The following is an 8266-nucleotide window of genomic DNA, read 5'->3' as shown; positions in this document are numbered from 1 at the left end:
GTAAGCAATCACTCTCCCGTTTTTCATCAACACACAACTTAGTCCCTTCTTGGACGCATCACTGTATACCTCAAACCCTTCCGTTCCCGATGGCAAAATTAAAACTGGTGCAGACGTGAGCCTCTCCTTCAAATCTCGAAATGCTGATTCAAAAGCTTGATTCCAAACGAAAGGCACTTCTTTTCTTAACAACTTAGTCAACCGTTGAGCCACCTTGGCAAAATCTAACACAAACCTTCGATAATAACCCGCTAATCCAAGAAAACCTCTTACTTCCGACACCGATGAAGGTGCAGTCCATTCCTTCACTGCCCGTATCTTGTCCGGATCCACAGAAATCCCCCTACTATCAATCACGTGGCCTAGAAACGTCACACTGTCCTTCCAAAACTCGCACTTAGAGAACTTGGCGTACAACTGCTTTTCCCGCAAGATTTGAAGTACCGTCCGAAGATGTCCAACATGCTCTCTCTTATCTTTCGAATAAACCAAGATATCGTCGATGAACACGATCACAAAATCATCGAGGTGAGATTTGAACACTCTATTCATCAGATCCATAAAAAACTGCAGGAGCATTAGTCAAACCGAAAGGCATTACCGTAAACTCGTAGTGACCGTACCGAGTCCGAAACGCAGTCTTAGGGATATGCTTGTCTGCTACCCTTATCTGATGGTACCCTGACTTCATGTCAACTTTGGAGAACACTCCTGCGCCACGAAGTTGATCAAACAAATCATCAATTCTTGGAAGGGGGTATTTGTTCTTGATGGTAACTTGATTCAGCTCCCGGTAGTCGATACACAACCTCATACTTCCGTCCTTCTTCTTTACAAACAACACCGGAGCTCCCCAATGCGATGCACTTGGCCGGATATAACCCTTGTCAAGGAGTTCTTGCAACTGAGCCTTCAACTCTTGCATTTCAGGCGGAGCCAAACGATACGGAGCTTTAGAGATGGGTGCAGTGCCCGGCATAAGATCCATTAAAAACTCCACTTCCCTAGCGGGCGGCATGCCCGGTATTTCTTCGTGAAAAACATCAAGAAACTGACGGACCACAGGTATCGATTGAGCTACTTCCTCCTTTGCCTCCAAGTTCTCAACGGAGCGCAAGTACACATCATTGCCCTTGTCAATATACCTCTTCATCTTTACCATAGTCACCAGCTTAATTCCGGGTTCTTCCATCTTTCCACGATATGACACTCTTTTCCCGCTGGGTCCTCGTAGCACTACCCCGCTGGGTCCTTGTAGACACATAATATTATAATTTAAAGAAATGCATATGTATTATTTTGTTGTTGTAGCTACTAAATTATTATTTAATTTAATAAGAGTAAAATAAAGTACTAATTATGCCAACTTTGATTGTGATGAAGTTCGAACCTAAGACCTTTCTTATTCAAATCAATGAGTAAGTTAACGGTGAACTAACAGAAATGAACGGAAAAGATAATATTTAACGGAAAAGTTAATGGATAATCATATTCATTAAGGATAAATTAGGAAATGAAAAAATTAAAATCTGATCAATCTGAGCCATTCATTTGATTAAAAAATTTGACCGTCATTTTTTTTTTTTACCCATTATAGGCCTAACTTTCTTGGGTTCTTATTAGTATATCGATATATATAGTTGAGTTCACATGAGTACCACAATATATAGAGGACTGTGCGGACTGATTACGAGCACATGATAAATTAGTATCAGGCACACAACTTAATACACAATGACACACAAGAATACATGTAAACATCAGGTTTCGAACTCAGACTCTATTAATTAACAAACATATGCACACGGCATACAAATTATGGCACACGACTACATTCGGCCATACACACGACATACAGACTAATGACACACGACTACGTCAGTCCTCACGGTCCTCTATAATATAGTGGTCCTCATTTGAACTCAACTCTCTCTCTCTCTCTCTCTCTCTATATATATATATATATATATATATATATATATATATATATATATATATAGAATCTGAGCCATTGATCTTGTTTAGATCAAGGTCCAGGATTGCAAACTTTTTTATAAAAAAAAACGCGGTGGCAATTTGGTAATTTTTGCATCTAAGTCAAATTTAAGGTGCGTAAGTTTTGTACTTAAGGTGCGTGAGTTTTGTGCTTAAGGTGCATGAGTTTTGTGCTAAATGTGCGTGAGTTTGTGTTTAAGGTGCGTGAGTTTTGTACTTAATCTGCGTAGTTGTTAAAACTTAAAGTGCGTGAGTTTTGGGCTTAAGGTGCATGTGATTTGTGATTAAGGTGTGTCGGTTTTGTGCTTAATGTGCGTGAGTTTGTGCTTAATGTGAGCCACTTTAAAATTTTATGTGCGTGAATTTTGTGCATAATGTGCTTTGTTCTGTGCTTAAGGTGCGTAGTTTATGTACTTAATGTGAGTGATTTGTGTTCTTAAGGTGCTTTGTTTGTGTGCTTAAGGTGCATGGTGATTTGTATACTTAAGGTGCGCCATGTTAATGTTTAATGTGCGTTCAACCGCACAACCGCACGGGAAGCATTACCCGCACTTGAACCCTTCATATATATATATATATATATATATATATATATATATATATATATATATATATATATATATATATATTAAAAAACTAAAACACAAAGTATTATTTGAGTATAAATGATAAAATGAATAACCTTAAAAAAAAAAGGCTTACCTTTTTCAAGATTTTCACAATCATCAATATTTTCTTCGATTTGTATTGGTTGATTTGGTAATCTCAACCAAATTTGTGTACTACAAACTAAGGCTTTCACAATTCTAGAAGTTAAGGAACTCCTAAAATGGATCTAACACTCTACCACTTGTAAAAAAAGCACTTGAAGCCACTGTTGATATTAGTACTGCTAGAACATCCCTTGCCATTTTTGAGAGAATGGACAATCTCTCATTGTTTACCTTCAACCATCTAAGGATATCAAAATCATCTTTATCATCCATAGTACTCTCACTCACATATATTTGTAGCTCAGTCTGTTTAAGGCTTCAACCACTCTCCATTCTTTGCCTTTTCAGTTCACTTTTCAACCTAGATTGTGGCTTACCAACAGTAGTAGCCTGCACATTCACTGGTTGTGGTTGAGGAGGTTGGTCAGTAGAGGGTTAACTGTTTACATTTACAGAGTATGTGGTTGCAAAATCATTAAATAGCTCAACAATTGCAGATTGGGCCTTAGCAAAACTGGCTTTGCCTTTCACTTACCATAAAGTTGAATAAACTGGTGAGACATATATTCAACTTTATCTCTAGGGTCCAATATATTGACAAAAAATATCAAACAGTTCATTTTTTTTAGGGTCCCCTAATATTTTTCAAACTTATTTTTTCATTTGGGTCCCCATTGCCTGTACAGAATATTTTAAAAACAAATCAAACATTGTTTAAAAATTAAAACAAACACAGATTAAAAAAAAAAAAAAAAACTTAACAGATTTGCATTTACCTTTTCACAACCACATTAAGCCCCAATCATGTCATATAACATGCAATTAGGATCAGAGATCTCACTGAAAAAAGTGTTAGATATTACATAAAGAGAACCAGGAATTCTCAAAGTCATGTCATAGATACTTTTCAATAAAGTTACCAAACTTTACACATTACTCCAATCCAGAAAAGTAGGCACAGAATTACTAAGGTCAGCAGAAAATGAGGAATCATTCCCCTCATATGCTTCAAACACTCTTTGGTACTGGATAGCAGTGTTGAGCATTATGTAAGTGTTATTCCATCTGGTGGGAACATTCCGTTGCAAAGCTGATTTGGGATCCACCCCAATGAGATCATCAAGATCTCTAAACTTCTTTAGCCTTGCAGGGGAGTTCCTAACCCATATCACTGCATCCCTTACCCTCTTAACTGAATTGTTAGCAAACTTTAACCCATCTTGCACCACCAGATTCAGAATATAGGCTATACACCTCATGTGCATGTACTGACACCTTATAGAAGTGCTACCCCAAGACAACAACTTACTTTTGAAAACCCCATGGCAATATCATTGGAAGAGGCGTTGTCAATTATGATAGTAAAGACATTCTTAATACCCACTCAACCAGATAACTCTCCAAGGCCTTGGCTACATACTTTCCCCTATGAGATGAAACAGGGACAAATGCTATGATTTTTCTGTTGAGCTTCCACTGATCATCAATGAAATGTGCAGTAATGCACATGTAATTTATCTTTTGTACAGAGGTCCATGTGTTAGTGGTTAAGCACACTCTTTGGGAGCTACCCTTGAAAAGTTGTTTAAGGGCTAATCTCTCATCTAGGTACCTAAAAGAGATTTGGAACCTATGACAGGCAACTAGAATAAATCTCCTAAACTCTTTCCCCTCAACAAACCTAAAGGGTAACTCATCTATTATAATCATCTCACATAAAACCCTCCTAATGGCTTCCTGATTAAATACCAAAGTCCCTAATTCCCCCATTACCCCCTCAGAACCCTCTAGGGTAGAGGTTGATACAGCATTGAAGGTGAGCAATGACTGTCTTGTATCCTTAGAATGGGGATTGTTTAGACAGCCAAACATATGATTTCTTAAAGAGGAAATGCCATGTTTTTTTTGACTCACATGTAAAGAGCCTTACATAGTATAGGCAATTCCCCTTAATCAATTTTTCATCTTTATCAAAGATCTTTTCAAAGTGATCCCACACTTTTTGTAACACCCCCGATTTTTACCACATTTTAAAAACTTAAATGCACAAGCAAACATCTAATCATCAAGACATAATGCAATGGAAGCTATATAAAATCAGGGTATGTTATGCCACACCTATCTCAGACATAGGTGCACAAGCGGGAAAACTAATCAATTCAAACAAGTCATTAAATGTCAAGGCACACAGGCCGCTAAAAAGGCTCACAGGCCATCAAAACATAACGTCTAGACAAGGTAGCTAAGCTATCTATCGATCCACGTCTAGCGCTCTCAAACCTCTACTCAAAACCTGTAGAACAAGGAAAACATAACATGGGGATGACACCCGGTCAGCGAATCTTGCTGGTAACCCATCAATACACGTTAAATAACATATATAGATAAGTATAAACAAAATCATTTCGAAACGAAATACAGCATATACATTTCAAAACCATAGAGAGAAGTCAACTTCAAAGACTCATCAAACACTCTCAAGGAAACGGGAATTACCATCCTCACAACAACGACAAGAAAACAACATGAAAGACAAACAACACAGGATGCATTCTACTGATCACAAAGTAGAGTACATCAAGACATGCTCATAAGCAAGGAATACACATTCACACAATGGCAACTACATGCCACAGTGACAACTACATGTCACAAGTATCATAGTTCCAACCTTATGGCTACCCCTGACCTTATTTCAGTTCCAACCAATACCTCCTAGTGCCACCCTATACTTCTGAGTCCAACCTTTTGCCTCCGGGAATCGTCGTTCCCCCGCCTGCACCGCTAGCTTTTCCGCCGAACTCTCAGTACACGAGGGTACCATTAATTTCATAATCACAAAACCGCCAAACTCATGAGCAAAGCTCAAGTAACAAACCACTAATCTCAATCATAGTCACACAAGGTCATCATCATTACCAAGAAGACCAAGACTCAACAATAGTCTTAATCAAGTATCAACAAAAGGGTACAACGAGTCACATACGTTCGCATCATAGGAATCAATCAAGCGATCACAATAAAGACATGAGACCATACTCAACAACAAAGGATTCCAATCCAACACCAAATGATTGTCAACAGAAGTTGGCAATCTCAATACGAAGGAACAAACCACACATACTAGCATTTCAACATCAAACTAGCATGCTTATCAAACGGGTAAACCAAAAGTAGTTCCAAAGAACATTCAAGACTCACAATTATCCCAACGAATCACAAAGTTGGACCCTTACAACGATTCAAGACACCAAATCCTACATGGATTCCTAACATACCGTTTTAGACATACGAAACATCAAGAAGACTCACAAATAGCCCAATAAAACAACATCGGGAGGTCAAAACATCAATACCGAGTCAAAAGAATCACGAGGAACAAATCACCGCCATCATCCAACAACGTTCCTCGCAGGTGGGGCCATGGGTGGACAACCACCCGCGATTCCACCCGCGGGTACATAACCCACGAGCTACCGGTTCCCCGCTGGTGGGGCAGCGGGTAGGCCTCTGCCCGCCGTTCCGCCCGCGGGTACACTCCTGTATACCAACAATTCCCTTCGGGGATTTTCAACAACAAGTCCAAATTCAAGTCCAAAACACCTAAAATCTCACACAAAACAACAATATGACTTGAACCCAAGAAATAGCCAAGCAATGACATTCAAGAACACTATGAACAAGCTCTAAACATGCATCACCACAAGACAATGCATCAAATCTCACAAATCAACACAAGAATCACAAGTAGAAGCCAAGAATCATCATATAAGTAAGAAAATAGGTTTTGTAAAGCATGGGTTACCTTTGTAGCCTAATAACATCCTCTTTTCACCCTTAGAAAGCCTTTCCTAAAGTTCCTCTTCCACACCAACTTCATACAAAAACCAAAAGAGAACAAAGATTCTATCTTTAGAAAAAGACACCTAAAAGGTGGTTAAAAACATCAGAAGACCAAGGATCTTACCCTCCCCTATGCTTAAGATGAAGAAAGTAAGAATCTTGGGAGACAAACTTTTTAGAGAGAGGCTAGAGGTTTTTGTGTTTTAGGTTGAAGGGTGAATGAAATGAGAGAGTATGGTTAAGTTAGTTTGAATCACAAACTTTAGGTGGAAAGACAGTCCTACCCTTACTAATGTTAGAAAGACAAGGGAACATGAGCACAACACAAGAAGCACAAGGTACAACCCTTTGACTTAAGTGACTAGTCAAAATCTAGTCCCTCGACTATTAAATTTCAGGATTTTTAGGAATAAATTAGCAAAGAGATTGGGATTAATTCTCTAATTAATCCCTGATTAGTGTTTGGATTTACGGGGTGTCACACTTTTGATCTAGACTTAACCTCCTTCCATTTTTTTTTTTTGTTTTTTTTTTTTTTTGTTTTTTTGCAAGAACAGCAGGAGTCACCTGAGGCTACTTAGCAGTTGTCTCAGTGCCTTGGGCTTGTCCTCCATATTCCTCCTGAGTTGAGGGTTGAGGTCTAGAACTAGGTTCAGTGATGCTCTCCATATAAAAGGATGTGCATCAATTCATTATCCAACAATGGGGAGTAGGCAACAATCACTATAAATATACAAAGAAATCCATATTCAGACACTTGTTTGTGTCATCATTTATCAAGATTTCACAATTACATATTTACATTACAAACAGTTAAGGACAGTTAAGGGTCGTACATCCATAAACTAACATATCACATTACAAAGAAATCTAGATTCAGGAATTGTATTTAGTTCATCATTATCTGGATTTCAGTTAAGGACTTCTACTAATAAATAGAAATTTCAAGTTTCAACCTCGAAAATTTCACATTTAAGCCTTTAATCTTTAAGGGACATCACAATAGATCACATAATATCACAAAATCTCACAGTTTCACACTGCTTCCACCATAATATATTAGAAAATATTCTTATTTCATAATATATCACAATATTTCATAATATATCACAATAAATTACAAATATAAAACTAGGTTTTGGATTAAAACGTCTTCCACAATAATATATCACAATATATCAGAACATATTCATAATATATATGATATCACAATACACAGAATAAATCACAAATATAAAACTAGGATTTGCGATTAAAACTGCTTCCATAATAATATATCACAAAATAAAATATCAATAATATATCACAATACAATTAATAAATCAGAAATATAAAATTAGAGTTTGTGATTTACTTGAATTCCCCCAAATATTCCCTGGAGAACAAGGGCCTCTAATCATTAATAACCACGAAAAATGCTTCCACCACTCTAAGTCATCAACGACCACCGGACAATTGGAGATGACTGTCTTAGGCTTAGGTCTCACCGTCTCAGAGAGTGAGACAAGAAGAGAGAAGTCAGAGATTCCGGAAAACACATAACAGAGAGAATCAGAGAATCAGAGTATTGGAGAAGAAGAGATAACATGCTCAAGTCTCAATAGAGGAGTAGAGAACATAGAGAATCGACGTGGATTCTGGAAGTAGAGACTAGAGAGAGGAGTAGAGACTTTAGAGAACAGAGAGAATGAAGAAGAGGCTAGAAGTGCAATCGT

This window comes from Ipomoea nil, unplaced genomic scaffold, assembly GCF_001879475.1.
Source record: "Ipomoea nil cultivar Tokyo-kokei standard unplaced genomic scaffold, Asagao_1.1 scaffold2928, whole genome shotgun sequence".
Taxonomy (NCBI): domain Eukaryota; kingdom Viridiplantae; phylum Streptophyta; class Magnoliopsida; order Solanales; family Convolvulaceae; genus Ipomoea; species Ipomoea nil.
Note: the sequence above shows the minus strand (reverse complement) of the source record.